This window comes from Rhinatrema bivittatum, chromosome 3, assembly GCF_901001135.1.
Source record: "Rhinatrema bivittatum chromosome 3, aRhiBiv1.1, whole genome shotgun sequence".
In the NCBI taxonomy this organism is placed as follows: Eukaryota; Metazoa; Chordata; class Amphibia; order Gymnophiona; family Rhinatrematidae; genus Rhinatrema; species Rhinatrema bivittatum.
In genome coordinates this window covers 65,196,311-65,220,636 of record NC_042617.1, presented here as the reverse complement: position 1 = coordinate 65,220,636, position 24,326 = coordinate 65,196,311, and positions in this window count along the sequence as shown.

Genomic DNA, 24,326 nt, shown 5'->3' with positions numbered 1-24,326 from the left:
AGAAATTGTGTTTATTTAAAAAGTTTTCCTTATCTTTGTGCTTCCAGTGTGTGGCTAAGGAGACTCTAAGGACTGAGAAGATCCCCTTCAATCTGCCTACGACCTATTAAACACACTCAAGACTTTTAAAGTGAAATGATGTACTTTCAATATGAATAATCATCACATGTACATAGAAGAGTCAGCAGTCTATTTAATTTTCCAGCATTTTAGAGAGGGAAAAGGGACAACTAGCCTGAGAATTGGCAGGACAACGAATATGGAAAAACAAGGAACAGACAAGAAAAGAGCAGATGCTTGCATTTTGCCTCCCCATAATAGTCTTCTCTTTATAAAAACTGGGTGTCACCTTGGGATATATCAGTTTGAAAGAATTTGCTGAAAACAGTCCAGTTGTATAGTCAGTAGTCTCTAAAGTCACTGACTCTGGTAAAAGGAGCTCTAACTGGATAGGAGATGATGTCATCCTCCAAAGCTTTTGCTTCAGTAACAGGATCAATGACACAGTGTGTTTATGTGCAGGCTGCAAATGGGTGGGAAGGGGGAGGGGGGGAGAGGAACACTGGCTTTGAACCCAAATTAGCCAGCTGTGTCTTCCACACCATTAGTGCCGCTGGATCAGTATTGAGAAAACAAAATATCATTGGATCCTCTAAGGCTGCAGCTGTCAGGCAAAGCCCTGGACTTCCTGAGAAAGCTTAAGATGAAGCCATAGTTCAAGGAAAGCTTGGCCTCTTCAGTAGGAAGTCGTGAGGGAAAAATTCTCCCATTATCATTGTTATTATTTCTTGTATTATTATTATTACGTTAATATTAGTAGTGCTGCATTTGTTTTTGGTAGGATGGTGATAGCAAAGAAGGTGTAGCATTTCCATTTGGGAAGTTTTCATTTCAGGATTAAATACACTGAATTAATTTACCAATATAATCTAACAATGACCTTCCTGAAAATATGCAGAGGGTTTTGGAGCACAGTGAGCTCAATCCTGCCAAATTCAGGAGGCATATAAGTGGGAACATATCCATAGAAATTCTGGGTTTGGATTTTTTTTTTTTTCTGCTCGGGCTCACAAAAAGTATCTGCTTACTGTTCACACAAAAATATTCCGGCCATGAAGAGGAAGTGACTTCCTTCCCTATTTCATCTATGCCCCCAACTGTTAGCTGATCAGCCATTGTAGAGATATTTTGCCAAATTCCTAGGATCCACTTGCTTGCTGCCAACTTGCCTTTCACACAAATACATTTAATCTTGCTGAAGTATATCAGTTTCGGTATATTTATACCTTCCCCATCAAATATGCTTTTCTTAAGGAAACTAACCGTGTTCTTTCATATATAAGCATTTGCTCCTCTTAATTAGTTCAGCGTGTGTTTGCAATACAGTATAGAGGGTACAGTTTTCTGTTAACACTGCACACATTTCCATATTATTTATTACAATAAAGGTCCATGAGATATAATACAGATCCTTTGGGGCAAGTGCAACTTTCGAGTACTGAGGTCATGATGGGATTAGCTACAACAATATGCATTGGGGCCGATGCTATATTAAATGCGGAAAGCGGGCGCTGACTTTTCAGCACCCGCTTTCTTAACTTGTGCATGGCACCTGCAAGGGGGGCGCCATGCTATAAACAAATTAGGGGGTCGTGCTAGCAAGGAGATGCTAGGGTCGCTTGTGCGACCTTAGCGCCTCCTTGCTAAACACAACCCCGCTGCGGCTGCCGGTTACGAAAACTGACGGCGGTCTTCATAACTCGGTGGTCTGCCGAGGTATTTGTTTTCTTAAGTAAAAAAAAAAAAAAGTACAGAAAAGCAGTTTTTTTCTGCTTTTCTACATTTCTTTTACATGCGCTTAGCTATTAATGCCTTCTCCAGGCAGGCATTAATATCTGAGAGCTAAATATGCGTCTGAGACCCACACTCTCTTTTTTGAATGCGTAGTGAATGAGTAATAGCCTCATTCACAAGCATTTACATGTGATGAGCGCTATCTCATTCACTCCAGATGCGCATTAAATAGGCGCTAATCCCCCTATTGCATTAGGGGGTGGATTAGCGCCTATTTAACCTGCGTCGGAGTGCGGGTTATACAGTGCGCTCGGCTGAGTGCACTGTATTGCATCGGCCCCATTGTTTGCACAAAAGGACATTGTTCATGAATTTTTCATGCTAAACCATGGATGGGCAAGTTAAAAATGACAGTGATGAGTTAAGAATTTTCAAACTTTGATCCTGATCTACTTAGGCTTTTTTACCATTCTGTGTCCATATTAAAAAAAACCAAACAAAAACTATAAATCAGACCTTTCACGAGTAAGATATAAAAAATACACTGCAATTGCTTTTCATGTGCAACTTAAGGGGGTTATTTTCTAACCCTATCGCACACGTAAGTTCAGAAATAAAAAAAACTACTAAAGGTAGTTGTAGCGGTCACGGTGAAGGGAGCGCTAGGGGGCGCTCCCCATTGCCAGATTAGGGATGTGTGCCCTTGTGGTGAGACGTCCCAGCTGGGAAGACTGGAGGCCTGACCCTCTACCGGACCTGCACGCTTCCGTGAAATCACCAACATAATGGTGGTCTCTGAATGGTCCTCCGACCATTCCAAGCCCTTCCGGCTAGCCACTGGGTAGCAGCTTGAAGCAGCAGGCTGGACAGAGGTCATGGCTGGACGGAGACGTGACAAGGTAAATGAAGACTCAAGGCGTGGCGAGGAAGACAAAGACTCAGGCATTGAGGCAAGACATGGAGGGACAAGGCAAGGTTAAAAACCTATGATTCAAAGTCTGGAACCTCCAGGCAGGCAATGTCCTCTCTAGCGCCTACTCAGCCCATCCGGGCTGGTCACGGACCACACGAGAAGGCATCAAGCTAAGGACATCAAAGCAAGGCAGATATCGAACATCAAGAACAAGGTAGGTCAGACAAGGGAAGAGATGACTCCATGGCACCATCGGATTGAAAGGCCCACCAGCGCCCTACCCACCCCAGCGGGGGTGGTCGCGGACCACTGGGCCACTATGCGCCCTACTCAACTCAAATGGCTGCTTGTGGACCACGAGGGATGGGTCAGAACAGAGCTGAGGACATCTGGACAAAGACACCAGGAACAGATGAGCATCAGGACATCAGGAATGGACGGGCATCAAGACATCAGGAATGGACGGGCATCAGGACATCAGGAACAGATGGGCATCAGGACATCAGGAATGGAACATCAAAGAAAGATCTGGAACGACTTGAAGACATGGACATCAAGGAGCATCAAAGACATTTAGTGCAGAGACCAGGATACAGAAAAAAAGAGGAATTCCATGAAGAAGACATCCAGGCAGGAGCGGAGAGCAGGAAAGCCTATGAAGACTAGCTCCATGAGGACAGCTCCAAGGAGGAACTTACTCCTTGTGAAGGCGATGAAGGAATGACTTGAAGAGCCTTTTGTAGGCAGAAGAGGCGGATCCAGAAAATGAGGTCAGACGTGTACCACTCCTTCACTGGCCCTTTAAAGCCAGCAGAGAGGTGCGGCCCCGTGCCTAAGGAGGAAGTAGGAGAGGTGCAGGACCCTGGATAGTGGTCCTGCTGAAGAGAAGGAGCCGGAGCTAGGCCTCTAGGCAGGCCCGGTGCTGGAGGTGGCGTACAGCCACAGGAAGACCTCTGGGGCGGCTCACGCTGCAGGAGAAGCCGGGGCTGAAGGCCCTCTTCCCACTAAGTGCCCAAGGTAGGGTTGGTGGCCTATGGGCCACATGGGAATGCTGTCAGTGGCCTCCGGCCACGCAGGGGAAGTGTCGGCGGCCTCCTGGCCGCATGGAGATGCTGACAGTGGCTCCTGCCACAGGTAGAAAGCTTCGGCGGCCTCCGGGCCATGGGAGGAGAATCGGCATGGCTCCGTGCCGTAAGGGAGAACCCCGGCGCGGCTCCTGCCACGAGGGGTCACATCAGCGGCCTCTGGGCCACGCAGAAAGTTGTAGCATGGCTCCAGCCACAAGGAAGTGTCCCGGCGCAGCTCCAGCCACAAGGAAGTGCCTCGGCGCAGCTCCTGGCGCGCCGGCAAGATGGAGGCCTCCTGCCGCTGAAGAGCAGGCCTCCAAGCCTGCGGGACGATAGTGGCCACCAGGGCGTGAAGGAAGTGCCCCGATGCAGCTCCTGCCTCGCCGGCACGATGGCGACCTCCTGTCGCTGCAGGGAACCTTGGCACAGCTCCTGCCATGCCGGGAGGATGACCTTGGGGTTCAGGTCAGCTCGGCCAAAAAGGTAAGAGCCCTCCCGTGGCTCTGGCCATGGGGGGATCGCAACAGTAGTGCATTCAAAATGGTTGCAGATGAGAGGGGAAGAGGGAGGGAGGGTAGGTAGGGGGGAAGGAAAGTTCCCTCCCAGTCTGCTCCTTAATTGGAAGCGTGCACGCATTTTTTAAAAATCTACCCTTAAGTGCATCACTTTACACTTTTCCAAATTAAATTTCATTTGCCATTTTCATGCTCAGTCTCCCAGTTTTGCAAGGTCCTCTTGTAATGTCTCACAATCCTCTTGTGATTTAACAACTTTGAATAATTTTGTGTCATCGCCAAATTTGATCATCTCACGTTGTTCCCATTTCCAGGTCATTTATAAATATAAACATATTAAAAAGCAGTGGTCCCAGAACAGATCCCTGGGTCACTTCACTATTCACCTTTCTCCATTGGGAAAATTTACCATGTAGCCCTACTCTCTGTTTTCTATCTTTTAGCCAGTTCCCAATCCACAATAGGGTATTGCCAAATAATACTATGACTTTTTAATTTCCTAAGAAATCTCTCATGAGGGCTTTCTGGAAATCCAGATATAGTATATCAACTGGCTCACCTTTATTCACATGTTTATTTACACCCTCAAAAAAATATAGATAATTTGTGAGGCAAGACGTCTCTTGGCTAAATCCATAGTGGCTTTGTCCTATTAAACTATGCTTATCTATATGTTTAGCAATTTTGTTCTTTATGATAGTTTATACCATTTTCCCTGGCACAGACTTACTGGTCTATAGTTTCCTGGATCACCCCTTGATCCCTTTTTTAAAAATTGGCATAGACAATGTTACTAATAGTTTACAAATTTCCAAAAGTAGGTCCGCAATTTTATTTTTCTGTTCTTTCAGCACTCTGGGATGTATACCATCTGGTCCAGGTGATTTGCTACTCTTTATTTTGTCAATTTGCCCTAGTTCATCTTCCAGGGTCACTGAAATTTGTTTCATTTACTTTGAATTATCACCTTTGAATATCATTTCCGGTATGGTTATCTCTCTTACATCTTCTTCAGTGAAGACCAAAGCTAAGAATTAATTTAGTCTCTCTGCTATGGTTTTGTCATTCCTAAGTGCCCCTTTACTCATTCATCATATAATGGCCCAACTGACTTCTTCGCAGGCTTTTTATCTCAAATGTACCTGAAAAAGTTTGTATTATGAGTTTTTGCTTCCACAGCAAGCTTCTTTTCAAATTCTCTCTTTGCTTTCCTAATCAATGGTTTGCATCTGACTTACCAATTCTTATCCTGTTTCCTGTTTTCTTCATTCAGATTCTTTTTTTATTTCTTGAAAGATGTTCTTTTAAATATTATAGCTTCTCTCACCTCACCTTACCATGCTGGTAGTCATTTCACCTTCCTTCCACCTTTTCTAATGTGTGGAATACATCTGGGCTGGGCTTTCAAGATATATTTAAACATCATCCTAAACTCCTGACTTTTGTGGTTGCTCCTTTCAGTTTTTTCCTAACCATTTTCCTCATTTTATCATAGTCACCTTTTTGAATGTTAAATGCTGCCGCAGTAGATTTCTTTAGTGTCCTCCTCCAGTTATTAAGTCAGATTCGAAGTTAGTCAGCTAACAGGGACATTTATCATTTTGCAAAAGGGCCTTAACGCTAGGTTAAGGCCCTAATGCACATGATAACGACGTAATGAGTGTGGTAAATAGCGCAATGTGTATTAGTATACAAATTTCACATTTGGCATGCAAGTGGAAGGAGTTTGGTTTGGGTGGGGTTAATGGTAATGAGCAACTTCTAATGTCAAATGTGATAGAGTAATGCACAGCAATGTGGGTCTTAACACTGTTTATTTATTTATTTATCGAGTTTTACATACCGTCATTCGGTTTTGCCATCATAACGGTTTACAAGTTTCGATGGATGAGATGTTAAGAGGTTAGGATGGGCATTAACATCGATTTTCATATTGGTTAACAAGTTTTCAATGGACAAAGTGTTAGAAGGTTAGTAGATGCATTGACATCATACAGCATTCATTTATACATACATTTATATATACACCTTTTTTCTGTGCATTGTGCCTTTTTTTCTGTGTGTTGTACAGCTAGGTAGAGAGTGCATCATGCTAGGTAGAGAGTACATTGTACAAATCACCTCCTCTTTTACCTTTTATCATTCCAAGTTGCAGAAAATCTTTACTTATGACACCTTTGCTGTTCGTACCTCTGACTGGATAGCTAAAACAGCCCCCCAGAACCTACCCCACCACCCAAACCATAGTACCTCCTCTTACAGTGGTATAAGAACATAAGAAAGTAAGAACATAAGAAATTGCCATACTGGGTCAGACCAAGGGTCCATCAAGCCCAGCATCCTGACTCCAATCCTGGCTACAAGTACCCGGCAAGTACCAAAACACTAAGTACGTCCCATGCTATTGATGCCAGTAATAACAGTGGCTATTCTCTAAGACAACTTGATTAATAACATTTAATGGACACATCCTCCAAGAACTTATCCAAACCTTTTTTTAACCCAGCTACACTAACTGCACTAACCACATCCTATAAATAGTAGTGTGACACATTGGCCCCTATAGAGGTGCTCTCTCTCTCGCGCAAAAAAATCTTTTCAGTCAGTATCGCGCCTGCAGTGGATTACTCAGCATGTGATGCGAACAATAACATGGGTACAATAAATGTATCGCGAGTTGTGGAAAATACCTATGCGATGCAGGAGAAGGAACATTAGCCTAACCATGCCCCATTTTTTATCATGGGCACTATTTCCACTATATTTATAGCATTTTGATTAATCAAGGGGTAAGTCTGTTCAGGTCAAAATGCTGTCCTAAAGTTAGCTGGATAAAGTTAGCCAGCTAACTAACAGGGCCATTTATCAACTCGCATTATGCACACTAATGCATGGTGCGATGCAAATTTTTAAAAGGGGAGGAATTGGGGAAGAGTTGGGGGTGGGATTTCCACAAAAATGGGCTGGCTTTGCAAAGCCATAACGCACAATATCGTACAGTTTTAATGCCAAAAATAACCACACCTTTTTCAATTGTGTTACCCAGGTTGAAAGTTCATCAAGCTAGGTTGAGAGAACATTGTACAAGTTTCATTGTTGTGTGAGTTTCCTCACCCCGAATTACATCATATCTTCACAAGAGTGTACTGTTCCATTTGTATGAAACACTCTGCATGTAAAAATGACCCCTAACCACTACACTACTATTAAAGCCTCACCCTCTCTGATGAAATGAGCTCTTTTCCTATCACATGCAATATTTACTGCAGATTGATAATTTTTATCTGGCTAATTTTGCTATTTGGATAGTGGATGAATTTGGATCTCATGCTGTATATCTTCGATATCCAACCTAGAAAAATGGACAAAACCCTGACAAACATATAATCACCATCTCGTGACCACCATATCAATGGAGGACATTACTTATAACTCAGCAGTGTGCATGGAAAGAATTTTTGATTTAGTTTGGTTTCCTGTTTTGTTCAGGTTGTATGGTTCAGATGAGAAGCTCATTCATTTTATTCAGGTCATTCATTTCCATTAAAGTCAATGGGGGAAGCAATGAATCCTATTTTGACTTTAACTTTGGGATTTTCCATTCGAGTTTTATGAAGCTTGCTAGCAAATACCAGCAGCAGAGGCAAAAATATCCAAAGACACAAAGCATGGCACAAATACCCCATGGCACCAAAAGAGATATAAAGGGTACAAACAGTGGCATGAACACTTCAAGCCACTGTGAGAGACAAAGCTACACAACTAGTGGCATGAACATCCAAAAGTAAGGGCAAAATAGCTCAAACAGTAGCATGAATATTCCAAGGCACAGCTTAAGGGGTATGGCAGGAAGAAGAGGGGCATGAACGAGTATGGCAGCAAGCACAATGGCATCAGCTGTTACGCTTCTGGTCGTGGGTCCCGTGACCGGGCCCTTACCAGGCCACCCGGCAAAACAGCGGCAGTCCCCGATGCTCTTCGGGCCTTGACAAGGCCTTCTCCACGGCGGTGTGTCAATTAGGGAGATACCGCCAAGCTCTGTGCAATAGCCCTGCCCCCTAGGTGCGCGCGCTCGCAATGAAGGAGAATTTAAAGGGACAGTGGCGGGAAACCTTGGCCAGCCCCCGGGATGATGTCAGATGCCGGCAGGGTATTTAAACCCAGCTCCTGCCTCAGAACATCGCCATGCAACAAGATTCACTCCTGGGAGTCTTCTAGTTGCTGATCCTGCCTTTGTTCCTGATCCAGCCTTGCCCTGATTCTCCCGCCTGATTTCCTGACTTCAGTACGTCCTTGAGTATTCCTATCTGCTGCCAGCCCTGACCTTTGGACCGTCCACTTGTCCATTTGGGTCACTGTGGACCAATGTTCCAAGATGGCCCACTTTGTCCCACTATCCAAACTTCCTTCCGCACCAGAGTTCGCCCAACTCTTCACACAATACATCTTCCGAGCTCATGGGTTGCCTCTGCATATCGTTTCTGACAGAGGTCCACAATTCACAGCGGGATACTGGAGAGCTCTGTGCAAAAAATTTGGGGTCCAATTGGATCTCACCTCTACATTTCATCCCCAGAGTAATGGACAAGCAGAACATACTAATCATTCCCTAAAGACTTTCCTTCGAACCTTCATAGCAGAAAAACAGGACAATTGGGTGTCCCTGCTACCAAGGGCTAAATTCTCTTATAATAATCATACCCATTTGTCCACAGGAAAATCTCCATTCCAGCTGGTGTATGGAAAGCAATCCAAGCTACCTTTACCACTCCCAGTAATGGTACCATCACCGGCAGCCCAAATGTCAGCTCACCTGCTTCACGCTCTCTGGAACTCTATTCAAGTGAAACTCCAGCATATGGCTGCTACAGCTAAAAGATTTGCCAACCAACATCACCGTCCAGCCCCGGTGTTTCTGCCAGGAGACAAGGTTTGGCTAAGCACCAAGAATATTCATCTTCATCTACCTTCTAGGTGCTTGGCACCTAAATTCTTCAGACCATTCAGAGTGGCTGAGAGAGTGGGTGCAGTGTCCTATCACTTACGTCTTCCCACTACCTTAAGAATTCATAACGTATTCCACGTTTCTCTACTCAAGCCTGTGATTCTTTCCAAATTTCATCGCAAAACACCTCATTCATTTGAGATACCTGCAGCATCGGAGACTATTTACCAAGTACGTGAGGTACTGGATGTGCGCTTCCATCACCGTCGGTGGGAGTATTTACTGTCTTGGGAGGGATGTGGTCCTGAGGACAATACATGGGAACCAGCCAGCAACATTTTGGACAAGTCTTTCCTGCATCAATTTCATCTGGATCATCCTGGTAAGCTCGGACTTCCGAGGAGGGGACGTAAGAGGGGGGGGTACTGTTATGCTCCCAGTAGCGGGTCCCGCGTCTGGGCCCTTACCTCCTCCAGGCCACCCGGCGAAACAGCGGCAGTCCCTGACGCTCTTTGGGCCTTGACAGGCCTTCTCCGTGGCAGCGTCTCCACGAAGAAGATGCCGCCGAGTTCCATGCGATAGCCCTGCCCCCTAGCCGCGCGCGCAATGAAGGAGAATTTAAAGGGACAGTGGTGGGAAACCTCGGCCAGCCCCGGGGATGATGTCAGACGCCGGCAGGGTATTTAAACCCAGCTCCTGCCTCAGAACATCGCCTTGCAACAAGATTCACTCCTGGGAGTATTCTAGTTGCTTCCTTTGTAACTGATAGGGATGTGAATCGTTTTTTGATGATTTAAAACAATCGTCAGATATATTTTAAATCTTCAAAAATCGTTAGAGCCGCGAAACAATAACAATTCCCCCGATTTATCGTCAAAAATCGTAAATCGGGGGAGGGGGAGGGCGGGAAAACCGGCACACCAAAACAACCCTAAAACCCACCCCGACCCTTTAAAAGAAATCCCCCACCCTCCCAAACCCCCCCAAAATGTTTTAAATTACCTGGGGTCCAGTGGGGGGGGTCCCGGCACGATCTCCCGCTCTCGGGCCATGGCTGCGTTAAGAGAAATGGTGCCGGTGGCCCTTTGCCCTTACCATATGACAGGGCAAAGGTAGCGCCAGCGCCATTTTGGTTCCTGTGACCCGACGTCACGAATGCAGGAGATCGCTCCCAGACCCCCGCTGGACCCCCAGGGACTTTTGGCCAGCTTGGGGGGGCCTCCTGACCCCCATAAGACTTGCCAAAAGTCCAGCGGGGGTCCGGGAGCGACCTTCTGCACTCGGGCCGATTTGCCAATATTCAAAATGGCGCCGGCGCTACCTTTGCTCTCACTATGTCGACATAGTGAGGGCAAAATGGCGCCGGCGCTACCTTTGCCCTCACTTTGTCGACATAGTGAGGGCAAAATGGCGCCGGCGCCATTTTGAATATTGGCAAAAGGTTTAGATAAGTTCTTGGAGGAGAAGTCCATTAACGGCTATTAGTCAAGTTTACTTAGGGAATAGCCAGTGGCCACTGCTATTAATTGCATCAGTAGCATGGAATCTTCTTAGTGTTTGGGTAATTGCCAGGTTCTTGTGGCCTGGTTTTGGCCTCTGTTGGAAACAGGATGCTGGGCTTGATGGACCCTTGGTCTGACCCAGCATGGCAATTTCTTATGTTTTTATGTTCTTATGAGTTGACGATTTTAAAGTATTATCCACTATGATACCTAGATCTAATATGGAACCTAACATTGTGTAACTACAGCAAGAGTTATTTTTCCCTATATGCAACACCTTGCACTTGTCCACATTAAATTTCATCTGCCTTTTGGATGCCCAATCTTCCAGTCTTGCAAGGTCCTCCTGTAATGTATCAAAATCTGCTTGTGATTTAACTACTCTGAATAATTTTGTATCATCTGCAAATTTGATAACCTCACTCATCGTATTCCTTTCCAGATCATTTATATATATATTGAAAAGCACCGGTCCAAGTACAGATCCCTGAGGCACTCCAATGTTTACCCTTTTGCACTGAGAAAATTGACCATTTAAACCTACTCGATGTTTCCTGTCTTTTAACCAGTTTGTAATCCACGAAAGGACATCACCTCCTATCCCATAACGTTTTAGTTTTCTTAGAAGCCTCTCATGAGGGACTTTGTCAAATGCCTTCTGAAAATCCAAATACACTACATTTACCGGTTCACCTTTATCCACATGTTTATTAACACAGATGAAAGGGAAGAACACAGACAGACACTATCATCAGGAATATAAAGCATTCTTGCAAACTGTGAAAGATGTTTAGGTTGGGGTGTAAAACAATGCGCATGTTTTTGAAAATGTCAGGCAATCATGTTATTATATCACCCTCCCCACCACCTGCACGAAAATAGTAGGTACAAAATATGTGAGAAATTGTAGCACACATGCCTTACACTAATTTTTACAGAGAAACTGCTCCCTGCCTGCTTTGGAAAGCAGTTGTGATTTTAGATGCATAGTAATGACAGCAAAACAAAACTTTTGAAATCACCCGCCTACCCATTAAAACTATATAAAATAAATGAAATAGGAGGTAAATGAAGCCAGTGAGTACTTTTCGTAGACCATGAAGTAGAGGTAAAACGTCCACTGCACAGAGCACATGATTATTCATCAGGCACATTCCAGCCATAGGGATAATGTTAAAGTATTTCACATTCTAAATGCCAACTTGGGAGACACTTGGATTTAGTAACAGATGTGAAAAGTACACTGCATATACTGCATATACATACTTGCTTTGTCTCACACACGAATTCTTTCTACCACACACTTGCAAACCTCTTTTTTCACATGCTTACTTTCACACACACATGCACACACACTCAAGCTATCTTGTGCCCACGCATTTTATCCAACACGCTCATTTGTCTATTGTGTCATTCAGTTTTCTGCTGCTTTTCCATATCCAATTGTGTTTACCTTGCATGCCTGTTATTGCTGGTGTCTAAAGCCAAAGAAACAAAGTGGTTTACCTAATGCCCCCATAGCCTTTGATCCCATTTATCAGGGTGACAGAAACACTGAGGAGCAACAGATCAAAGGAGCAGTCAGTACTTGCAGATGAAAATATATTCATATGCTCCTTTTCACATGCTACTCAAACAAATTATTGTTTGCTGAAGCCTAAATACTGGTCAAGATGAGGCTCTTTGAATCGGCTTTTGGCATCAACCGGTGACAGAGCCACCACTATGCTCAGTATACATAACCATAAACTGTATCATATTACCTATGCCAAAGCTGCTTTTGCATTGAGGATATGTTGACATAAACCTCACTAATATTTCGCATATAGCCCCTATACTACACGATACCTATACTACACTGCACTATTTAGATGTTTATCTCCTTTACTGGGAGATGCCTCAAGCTGTGGGAGTGTTCTCACATGTGTTATATTGCATATATCGTGCGATATATACAATGTTTTGCATCTCCCCACCAATGTTCCCTCCCCTATTACAATGACCATCTTTGCAAGCGATTTGCATGCATGATTAATGAAAATGCATGTAAAGAAGGTCATGTATTGGCAATCCTATGAAAATATTTTATCACGGCCAACTGAGAAGGTGGTCAGACACAATGAAATAAAAACACTTCTTGGAAAAATGTTAAATGTGAGGCAGAAGGCCTGGGACCCTAACATGGGTCCCAAGGCCTTCTGCCTCACATTTAAAGCACCTCACATTTAAAGCAGCAGCAAACAATAAAAAAGAAATCCCGCAAAGAGGGAAGGTTGAACGGGAGTCAGTGCTGGCCCCTGTCTCAACCCGGGGCTACCACTCGAGACAGCCCTGACTCCCCCAAATTAAAAAAAGTGAACATATAGTCAGTCACACGGCAATAGCCTCTCACCACCTTCCCCCACCAAAGAACAACCATACAATCATGGTGCCAGCTCCCCACCCCCCTACATCCCCAAGACCAATCATACAATCATGGCCCTGACCCCTCCCTGAGCTAAAAAGATAAAATTTAGGGTCCTGGCCCCCTTCCCATTCCCACCTACTACCCCTACAAGTCCAAATTAGACCTTCGAACTCCTGGCACCACACCCTACCTCCCTCTCGCCTGCCCCCCCCCCCCCCCAAAATTGAAATCCAAATTGGGGCTCCCATGGTGGGGCCAGGTGTACGCTCACACCCAACCTGGTTGGCACCATTCTCCAAAATGGCGCCAACCTGACTTTGCTACAGCCAAGTGATTGGGGTAAGGTCTGGGGACTGAACCAAGGCCAAGTGGCTGGCAATCCACCTCTTGGATAATTATTTAGCTGGATAAATAATTATCAAGCTAAACAGAGGCCAATGAATGTGCTGAATATTCAAACACTACCACTTAGCTGGATAAGTCTGAACTTACCCAGCTAAGTGGTGCTGAATATCGGGCTCGAAATGTACAAGACATCAGTGGGGACATTGTTTTTCATGCCACATTTGCAAACAACTTGTCAGCAAGGCAAACATGCCTAGCACACACCTTAGCACCTCTGCAGTTCAAATGCATATGTAACCCCCCTTTCCTTGGTGGTCACCTTCCGAGACTACAGAGGGAGGTGACTGCCACTGCTGCAGCACTGGAATTGGATAAGGTCTGCCAGGGATTGGTAATGGGGCCCAGACTGACCCTGGGAGGCCCAGGGGAATATTTACCCACAGGTCAACATAGTCCAGTGTCCACACTGGTGTTGGTTCCAAAATGAATTTTATTTGTAAATCCAAACGACAGACAGCAGACAAAAATTGCAGAATCCTGAACTGAATTGTGGGATACAGTCCAACAGGAAATGAAACAGATTCAATAATTCTCACTCTTCTCTGAGCAGGAGGAATCCTACTCACCCAATACTTCAGCCCCAGGGCCTTAGGGGGCAACATCATACTAGGTAGGCAGCTCATTTACTGGAGCTTTCCCAGACAAAGATTGTGCCCTTTTTCTTAATAGGGTGTCCTCTCTCTGGTGGGCTCCTAGAAATCTTCAAGCTTTTCTCCAACTTGGAATCTGCCTTGTTCCTTGCTGCAGGATCTTTGCACACCTCCCAAGCCCTGACTCTTCTCACCCAACACCCAACAGATGCCTGGGACATCTTATATAGACTCTCCCTAAAACCAACCCATTCCCCGTGGAGGGAAGGCACCTCTTCTCCTGCATTACATGGCCCTTTGCAGCAGCAGCAGCAGCTCTCCTCATCCCCCTTGTACCCCCCACCCCCACCCCTTGATAAAGGAGACTTCTAGATTGCAAGAGCTCTGACCTTACACAGAACTCACTGGCCTCTCATTGAACTCTCATTAAGCCTGAAGAACAGGAACCTTCCAGAAACCTTCTAGAAGCATATAGCGACCCTAGATAGGGTTACACATATGACGTATAACCATAAACATATGTGACCAATGCATGTAAAGAATACTACTGCTACTACTACTACTGCCAACAGCTTTTTTCTGTTCCCTTCCCCCTTCTTTTCATGCTAGCTATTTTTATAAGTGATGATAGCTCCTGCCACTGACCAATAAACAGGGCTTTACAAAATGTCACCTGTGCTTCTCTACCTAAGACTGAAATATTTGGGCACCAAAGCTTTTTCCACTCTTGGCTTTGCCGCACTGTGTTTTTTGCCTCATGCCCGCTGCCTGCTGCTCTCTCTCACTTATGTGCTGATGCACCTGGTCTATTGCTCGACGGTCCTCTGTCATTGCTGTTGCCAGTCATTTTGCTGCACTTTACTATCTTGTTCTCTCTCATCATTTGGTGGTATTTGCCATGGCGCAATGTCCAGCACCTGTGACTGTTCAGCTTGATCTCCTGCCTGCTACTGATGCTGTGGAAATTTACTTTGAGAAATCTGTTAGGTTGGAAAAAAATCAAGGTTCCATTTTATTTTTTAATTTGCAATTTTGAAGATTTATATAAAGCGCACCAAAATATGCCCTTCTGCTAGAGGACAAGTGCAACCCATACATCTATTAATCATTTTTTTAATGAGCTTCTTGGATCGGACCTAGTTGGCCTTAGCCACATCATGAAATATATTCAAATTCTCTGTCTTTCTTCTGAAGCACAAATCAAGTCAGCAGACAAAATGTAATTGATACCTAACTATCTGACTAAGGGCCGTATTTTAAGAATTATGCGCGGGCGTAGATTTGCGTGCACAACCCAGCACGCACAAATCTACGCCTGATTTTATAACATGCGCACGCAGCCACGCGCATGTTATAAAATCCAGGGTCAGCGCGTGCAAGGGGGTGCACAATTGTGCAACTTGCACGCGCCGAGCCGTGTAGCCTTCCTCCGTTCCCTCGGAGGGAACTTTCCTTCCGCCTCCCCCCACCTTCCCCTCCCTTACCCTACTTAACCTGTCCCCCAGCCCTACCTAAAACCCCCCCTTACCTTTAACTTCTAAGTTGCGACTGCCTCCGGACAGGCGTAGGTTGTGCGCGCCAGCCGCCAGCCGGCCTGCAATCCCAGGCACAGCAGCAAATGGCCGCTGTGCCTGGAGGCTCTGGCCCTGCCCCGCCCATGCCCCACCCCCTTTTTCAAGCCCCGGGACATATGCGCATCCAGGGGCTTGCGCGCGTCGCCGGTCCTATGCAAAATAGGCTCAGCATGCGACGGAGGGTTTTAAAAGGGTTACATGCGTATATTACGCGCGTAACCCTTTTAAAATCCGCCCCTGATTGTATTCAGTAGGTCTAGTTTTTGAGAGCGCCTTATCTTTATCAGGTCACTGCAGAATGAGCAATTTTCTTATTGTTTGCCCTTTTATTCTTGTCTTTCCTCAGTTTTATAGGTACGTAATATACACTGCAAATGGCTGCTATACTTTCTGCTGGAAGTTATAAAGCTCCTGGAAGTGCATTTCAACCATTTCCACTCCTGAGAACTTTCACAGCTTGATTTATGATGTAAATAGAACTGCATGCTTTACATTTTTGTGCAATATTGCAAAAGTAGAGGAGCTGCTCTGCAATCTGTAAATTCCTATTCTTCTACAGATAAACACAATAAGCCATTGAATGTTTTAGTGTTATACTTGGGCTGTTTGCAGATTTTATAGCTGATGTTTCAGGCACAGGATGTCATTAGACAATTAGGTCAAAGAAGCTGCAGGAAGAAGCAGAGATCCAGACCCCTTAATAGCAAGAAAGTGTTAATTATGCACATCAAGTTATTATGCTCAGCAGAGAGGGAAAACTGTAAGTCAAATTGGAAGAAATTTAATGTATTCTTGCTGGAAAAGTTATCAGAGTGTCACCTAGAAACATGGGGGATAGAAATGGGGCAATATTTGGAAAGGTGTTTGGGGAGGATGTGCACAGAAAAATTTGTATTTCAGTTTGTTAGTTTGTTTTGTATCCCTCCATAATTTGTTTTGTTGGTTTTGAATGAAAACAAATTTTGTTTGTTTCTTGCCATTTGTTCATTTCCCCTTGAAGTAAATGTGGGGTACTGAATCCTATTATGAGCTCCAAACCTTGGATTATCTGTTCAGGTTTAGTGAAACCTTTAGGCAGGTATCAGCAGCAGAGGGAAAGGCACTCCAAGGCACCAAGAGTAGAGAAAAGTGGTACCAAGAGAGGCACGGTGACAGGGCAAAGCAGCCCAAACCGAGGCATCAACTTCCCATGGCACCATGAGAGCTACAAAGCAGCACCAAGAGTGGCAAGGACAACCCGAGGCTCCAAGAGAAGCAAGGTGCACCAACACCCGTGGCATGAACATCCCAAGCGACCAGGAGAGCTGCAGCCAGTGTGTCAGGCATTAGTGCATGGCATGACCTTTGATCAGTAAGTACCATAAGGGAATTTGAAAGAGCAGAGGCAGAAACACCAAAGGCACCAAGAGAGGCTTGGATTAGTGGGCGTGCTGGTGTTTAAAACCATAAAAAATAGGTAAAGAACAATGCAACAGGAGGTGCGGCATCAATGCCCAAGGGTTTGTAAGAGGGGGACAGCATAGCCCAGACAGAGGCATGAACACCCGATTATACCAAAGGTGGAGTAACTGGCACAAAGAACAGTGGCATGAGCGCCACAGTGATCAGTGAGGGGGCAAAACAGCAGCAGTGGTGACATGAATATCCCAAGGCACCTAAAGTGAAGCAAAGGTCACCAGTACTAGTAGCATGAACACCACAAGGCACCTACAGAGGAGCAATACCAACAACAGGGGGCATGAACACCACAAGGCACCTAAAGAGGATGAAAGGGTGCCAACAGTAGCACAAGGTACCTACACAGCAACAAAGTGGCAGCAGCAGGAATAGTGGGGTGAAGACCTCAAGGCACAGGGAGAGGGGTAAAGCAGCAGCAACAGCAGTGGCACTGCCTATGGAAACAGGTTTGTCTGTTTACAAGTAATGCTAATACGTGTTTTCCTCTTACTGCTCCCATACATACACCAGTATGGAGGCTATCACACACACACATATTCACACAGGCAGAGACTGCAGTGCACACAGTTAGGTCCACTCTCTTGTTCAAAAGCGTGACGCTCTGCTGGACTGCCAGTGCCTACCCGAGTAAGTGGCTGATAGTGGTACTGCTTTTTTCCCCAGAGATGATAACACAGTTTGTGGAAAAATAATATACCACAATAGTTTCATGAACACCACAAGGCACCAGAGAAGAGGAAAGGGCACCAACAATAGTGGCATGAACACCATAATACTTAGTGAGAGGAATGAAGCGCCAGCAACAGTGGCATGAATTCCTTAAGGCTTAGAGTGCAGGTCATGACAAATAGAACAGTGGCATCAAAACTCCCAATGCGTAGAGTATGGGATATGGCAAAAAGCACAGTGGCATCAACTGCCCCCCCCCCCCCCCCCCCCCCAAGGCATAGGCACAGAGTATGTCAAGAAACACAGTGGTATCAAAATTCCCAAGAGTCAGAATGAGGAATATGCAAACAGCACAGTGGCATCAAAATCCAAAGGCATTGTGAGAGGGCCAAAGGGCACCTCAGGCATGAACAGCTCAGGATACCAAAAAAGCAGTAAAGCAGCACCAACAGTGGCCTGAGTACCACAAGGCACAGTAAAGGGGCAAAATGGTAGCAATAGTGGAAGGAATTCTGCAAGGCACCATGAGATGGCAAGAAGCAGAATATGCAGAAACAGTGGCAGACTAACACATCAAAGTGCAGAACTAGGTGAGAGACAGGGTTAGAGGAAAAAGTTGTAACTGTGTTCCTTTTTGCATATTTTTCTAGTAACAAAACACCCGAGTATAACCTAAAGAGAAGCAGGTGGGAGAACTAGGCCTGGATCCTAGAGTGGTATGAGAAAACAGCATGGTGGAAAGAGGTGGGATGAGAGGAGAAACTTGTAATGTTTTTTTCTTTTTCACATTTTTTTCTTTTGGGTACCAAACATCTGAGAATAACCACAGTAGGCCTTGACTTTAAAGTTGTCTTTCATTGCATCAGCAGGAAGGGGGAAGGCCATCAGACTCAGCAGACCCAAGCAAAGCATCAGCTGGGAACAAGTCAAGGTGCAAGGGGAATTAATATGCCAATCTCCAAACTTGAACACAAAGGGAATGAGTTCCTGAGGGTTGGAGTTACCGTAACTATCACAATCTAAGGTTAAACACTGGGAGGTAGATATTCAAAAGCCATTTAGATGGCAAAGTTATCCATCTAAATGGCAGGCTTTGGTATATGCAGCCTCTTACCCAGCTAGATTTTAGTTGCATAGTTCATTATCCAGCTAAAGTCTATTCGAATAAAAAGTAGGAGTTCCGGGGGCCTACATAGCTGGATAAATAGCGATATTCAAACTTATTCAGCCAAGGTATCCAGCTAACTTTAGACCGTCTTTTGAGCAGGTCTAAAGTTAGCTGGTTATTTTATCCAGCTAACTTTAAACTTTAAATTCATGGCCACACCACTGAATTTCACAGCTAAGATAGCCAGATACGTCTTACTTACTTAGCTGGCTATGTCTGAATATGGACCTCTGGATGTTTAGAAAATGATAATGTACTTTTCATCTATAGTACACTATTGTATCTGAGGTCCCGTTAGAGGCGTGATGCTTGGAATCAAAGAGTTTCAAGAAATTCCTTTTCTTTTAATGTCTCATTTGTCTAGATATTATAGCAGTGCATATACTTAATATTTATTTTATTTATTTATTTTTAGATTTTTATATACCGGTGTTCCTGTATTAAAATACAGATCACATCGGTTTACATTGAAACATAAAAATTACGCCAAGAGGCGGTACATATAACAAGGTTATAGAACTTGGAAAACATGGAAAACAGGTTCGAAAAATAACATTGAGAAAATTGTATAGTCTCTTTGAGAAACCAAATCATAAAATAAGGCGTAATTGTCTAAGATAAATGTGATCTGCAGAAGGGATTGCGATGGTGAGAAAATCTTGATAGCTGGAGGTAAAAAATAATCAAGGTTCTGGAAAAGCTTGGCTAAAGAGCCAGGTTTTAATTTTCTTTTTGAAGGAAGCGAAGCAGATCTCAAGGCGGATGTCTGGCGGGAGCATGTTCCATTGGACGGGTCCTGCTAAAGAGATGGTACGTTTCTGATGTAAGGATATTGTTGAAGGAACATAGAGTGTGCCTTTATAAGCTCCTCTGATAGGTCTAGATGAAGAGTGAAAACGAAGTTGGGTACTTAAGTGGAGTGGGGATATGTTGTAAATAGATTTATGAATTGCTGTGTATACTTTATAGAGAATCCTTTGCTTAATAGGCAGCCAGTGGAGGAGTTTTAGTATGGGGGTTATATGGTCTCTTTTATTTGTATTGGTAAGGATTCTAGCTGCAGAGTTTTGAATCATCTGGAGGGGTTTGATGGATGAGGTAGGGAGACCAAAAAGGAGCGAGTTGCAATAATCGATTTTTGTTAGAATAATGGCTTGTAGAACCATCCGAAAATCATTGAAGTGGAGAAGTGGTTTCAATTTTCTCAGGACAAGAAGTTTATAGAAGCAGTCTTTAGTGGTGGTGCTTATAAATTTTTTGAAGTTAAGCTGATTATCTATCATGACGCCTAGATCACGTACATATGGTGAGTGATTAATTATAGGAGTGGTAGAAATGAGTGGGACAGCTGGGTATATTAGATTGTTATTAACGTCATGATTGATAATTAAGATCTCGGTTTTGTTGTTGTTGAGAATAAGGCTGAGACTGGATAGAAGATGATTGATTAGTTGCAAGCAATTATTCCAGTGAATCAAGGTTTTGTGTAGGGATTCTGAGATTGGGATGAGTATTTGGATGTCATCCGCGTAAATGTAGTGTGTTAGGTTTAGATTATTAAGAAGACGACAGAGAGGGAGAAGGTAAATGTTGAAAAGGGTTGGAGAGAGGGAGGAACCTTGAGGGACTCCTTGATTTGCTGGGACCGGGTGTGATTCTTTGTTGTTTATCTTTACCTTGAATTGTCTATTAACCAGGAAGGACTTGAACCAGCTGAGTACTGTTCCCTTAATGCCTATGTCTATCAGACCTTGTAATAAATATACATATGAAACTATAATCCTGGCAAATCTTATGCCAGGATTATAGTTTAACATTTTTTTCTATATGAGTGATTCTGAGGCATTCTGATTTTCATGGAACAAAAATGATTAGCACAATATTAAATCATGTGCGGTGTGAGCAAACGCTGTATAATCAATTATAAACAACTGTTCCTCAATCAAGATATGAAATGGTAGAGTAGTTTTACTTGTCCTGTATTGGGATTAGAATCATGATGCTTAATTTATGTAGTTGGCTAAAGCAAGCCTTTACCCTTCCAACAAGCTAAGGTTAATTTCAGACCATTTACCTCTCCAGTCTGACTATTTAAGAGTTGGGAGTATAATGATGTGACTTCAAAATGAAAGGCTTACTTTGTTTTTGGCTCCCTTGGTAATTCCATTTTTGTGACTTTAACATGTGAATGTTAAACGTATTAAACATGTGAATGGCATGACATTACAACCACTTCTAATCCCTACCATTGAGAAACTAACTGTATTACACTTTTCATTCAGCACAAGAGTAAATGGAAAGTATTTCATTTGTTGGAAAACTGGCATTTATTCAGTTGCAGAATCTGTACATTTCTTAAGGTTAAAGAAGAACATGGACCGTTAGTAATAACCAACCGATCACTGAGCAGATTCAGTGAGCATTAATTGACTGTAAAATATCTGAGAATCTTGATGCAACAATTTAACTTTTTTTTTTTCGAGGGCATGTTAATTTTTTACCTTAAAGGATAAACTGTCAGCAGTATACCTAACTGCAGAGTTATATGCATGTCTAACTATGCCCCTCTTGTAGGTAGTGACTCTCTCGCTAATTGTAGTAAAGGTGACAATAATGTGTTTAATAGGTTTTCTAGTGTTCAGTAGTTGAGTAACTAGGTGTTATGTACAAGAGTGGAGGTCAGACAAGAACCGCCCTTTCCTAGTAGGGAAAACGGAGGTCCAAAACCCACCCAGTCTCCCAAGGACAGCAAGAAAAGTTAGTTCAAAATTAAAATCAGATGGGAATCAAAGCTGAAGGAATTCAATGTTTTTAAATTAATTTTCTTGTGTAAGCAATTATAAACTGACATATTCCTGTAAAAGCCAACTTACTGGGGTAAATGCATCTAAATAATGTGAGTAAAATCTGCTCGCATACCCTCTTAAAATCTGAAGTACACATATGCAAGTATATCATTTACGCACACTAATCTGGCTAAATTCCAACTTTTCTGGCTAAAGCACTATTTGTCCATCTAAGTAGCGCTTTTTGGACTTATCCAGCTAATTGCCACTACTTAGCTGGATAAATCAGCATTTATCTGGATAAGTCTGAACTTCCGTGGCTCATGGTTTCTACATACACAAGCATTTGCGTGTGCATATTTACTCATATTTTAAAATCTGCACGTATCATGTCTGCATAGATGATAAAATACAGTATTAACTTTGTGTGTGCTATATACACGAGTAAATGGGCACATGAGAGCAGTTTTGAAAGGTATTCTTTCTATGTTGTTTTGACATCTTGTTGTACTAGAGACTAGCTAATTTGAAAAAAAGAAAAAAAACAACCCCAGATAATTGTGATACCCTAATTCAGTTGGAATATGGAGTATGGAGAGACATGGGTGAAATAATCACTCAGTCTCTTTCTCTCTTTCTTAATGCTTGTGAGAGATCATAAGATATGCCATACTGGGTCAGAGCAAAGGTCCTTAAAGCCAGTATTAGAGATGTGAATCGGTTCCGGAATTGTTTCTGGTATTGGGTTCATAGAACCGCGGGAAATCCTCATTTCCCGCGGTTCTGAACACTTTTTTTTTCGGCTGTCCCGAGCCGGAAAAAAAACAACACCCCGACCCTTTAAATCAAATTTTTTAGAATCCCCCCAAAACTTTTCTAAAGTACCTGGTGGTCCAGTGGAGGTCCCGGGAGCGATCTCCTGTTCTCGGGCCGTCGGCTGCCAGTAAACAAAATGGCGCCAATGGCCTTTTGCCCTTACCATGTGACAGGGGCTATCAGTGCCATTGGCCAGCCCCTGTCACATAGTCGGAGCAATGGACAGCTGGCACCATCTTAAAAAATGGCACGGGCCATCCATTTCTCCTATTTTCACCGCTCAAGGTCACTTTTAATCATCGGTCCAAGGATAGTAGATTATTTTTTGATTCTTTAAATGCTTATAAAAAGAAATACTTCTCTTTCAATAGAGCCAGACATGATATCACGTTTCATAATGGCTGCCTCAGGGGTTCCCAAATGATTCTTGTCTGCAAGGAAAATATATGTCTTACATATGATATGAACAGCTCTTGAGTGCTATGGAGTCTTGAGTGCATCGGCCACTTAGGGCTCGAGCTGTGAAAATACTGAAGTAAAAGTTATTCAGCATCTGCAGGATGGTATGATGGTCATAATTTAAATATTTGAAAGGTGTTCTCTGCACTTACAAATTTATAATTCTTTATTTGCAATGTTTTATTTTTCTAAAACAATACAACCATATTTCTCCAGTTTTGCAAAGGCTTCATTGGATCCCTATCAGCTACCATATCTGTTTTAAGATCTTGTGCTCGACTTTTCAGGCTTTACATAATGGTTTTCTTCTCTACCTTGTCAAGTGGTTGATTCCTTATACTGCTTCACAATCCCTCTATTTCTTTCAAATGGGTTATTAGCACTTTCACCATTGTCAGTAATATATCTATCAACCACAAGAGAGTCATCATTTAGTAACCAGGCTCTGCTCTTTTGGAATACTTACCTTAGGAAATTCATACCGAGGGGAATTACTTGAAATTTAGAAAGGCAGTAAAGACTTGTATTTTCCAAAAGGCATTTGAGAGATACTTATGATGTAGTTCCCCAGTTGATTTATGTGTCATTTCATTAATTTATTATTATTATTAAAAAATTAAAATGTTTATGAATAATTTGTTGTTTATGAATAATGGGTTGTTAATAAGTATGTTTTAATTACTACATCTGTTTAATGATTTTGTTTTATGTATATTTTACATTTTTATAAATTGTTTTCTGTATATTTTATCTTGTACATCCACTTGGTTAACTTGCTTTACAGGCAGTATATTAAATTTAAATGAATAAATAAATTACAAAAAATAAGTCAGAAGGGGGAATGCAGCAGTGTGTTTGTTGAAGTGTGGCCCAACTAGTGGTACTGGGGACTGAGGAGTACTCAGCATTTGTATGTTGAGGCCCTCAAAATGGATTCTCGGGCTTGGGAGGCAGCAGCAGTGTCTTTCTTGAATTGTGGCCCAGCTGGCAGGGTTGGGGACACAGCAGGCAGAAGTAATCCGGCACTGGATGTAGACATAGGCCCTATTGCTGGTATTGAGGCATGACAGACCGGCAGGCAGAGCAGCTATAGGACCTTCAAATTCCTTTCATTCATCTTATTTATTTATTTATTTATTTTTAACTTTTATATACCGATGTTCCTGTATAGGATACATATCGCACCGGTTTACATGAAACTGAACTGAAATCTTGTCACTTGCATGGCAAATCTGGAAACCCAAGCAAAAGCAGATTG